Source organism: Buceros rhinoceros, unplaced genomic scaffold (genome assembly GCF_000710305.1).
Source record: "Buceros rhinoceros silvestris isolate BGI_N320 unplaced genomic scaffold, ASM71030v1 scaffold15951, whole genome shotgun sequence".
NCBI lineage: Eukaryota > Metazoa > Chordata > Aves > Bucerotiformes > Bucerotidae > Buceros > Buceros rhinoceros.
The window spans coordinates 1,286-2,384 of NW_010392711.1; positions in this window are offsets into that span (position 1 = coordinate 1,286).

Sequence of the window (1,099 nt, forward strand, 5' to 3'; positions counted from 1 at the left end):
AACTTACCTTTCGATGTTCCAGCTAAAGCAGCATGAGGTGAGTAAACTCCAGTGCTCAAAATAAGAGTGGATAAGCTCAGTTTACTTGCATTTATTCATGACTTCACCACTCCGCTGGGGCCGGAAAATCAGAGCCAAAAGGAACTGCAGTGAAAATTGGCCTACATGCGATGGCTTTAAATAATGTGCCCTTTTGCTCTAGTTCTGCGCTGAGATGTGCTGGAAGCCCGAGGAGCTGGGATCTGGCTTGATGCAGGAGCTGCTTTTTGTTTTCTTGCTCCAGTATTTGAAGCCACTGTTGTTTTTGCTGTAACTTGGGGGATGTTACAGCAGGGGGGAAGGAAAAAAAAAAATCTGTTTGAGAGTTGCTGTGTTTAGTGCATGGCTCAAAAACATCGGAATCAGCGCAATGAATCGGCTTTTATTTCCAAAGATTTGAAAAATAAGAGAAAATAGATGTGAAGTGATTAGCATACGTCACAAATGCTGACACCAGGGTGGTGTGTTGGACTGAACCCCATCGTTCCTCTGGAAGGAGAACGGTGCGTGTTAACAGTGAATTCTTGTTTGCACTTGCATTTTTTGCAGGCGTTTGGTTAAGGCAAATACAACTCCCAGATGACGCGCAGTACATGCACGTGCCTGACACTTGCCCCAGTCAGGGAAGAAGTCACGCAAGCCATCGGCGAGCCGAGCGCGCTGGGTGAGGCTCGGCTCCGGCATCCGAGCAGAAATAGAAAGGGATCCATCTGCAAACCAGGTCATCGCTGCTCTTGTGCTTTTCCTCCTGGGCCCCCTTGAATCACATCATCGTTTCTTCCCCCCCCAGCTCCGTGCAGCTGGGATTACTTTGCACATACTCTGCTCACATAATTGCCTCTAATAATTTCTCGGCTGGCTTTCCTTCATTCTGGAGTCAAATACGACCACCTTTCCCCTCTTTTTTCCCCCTTTACACCCTCTCAAGCCTGCATGGCTGCTCCCCTTCCTGCTGCTCCTGCCTGATCCCTCTCTGTCCGTATCTTGGGGGCTCCCCTCTCCCTTCCTGATGACGAAGAGCTCCTTTAGCCTGGCTGTGCTGCGCAGCTCCCGCACGCAG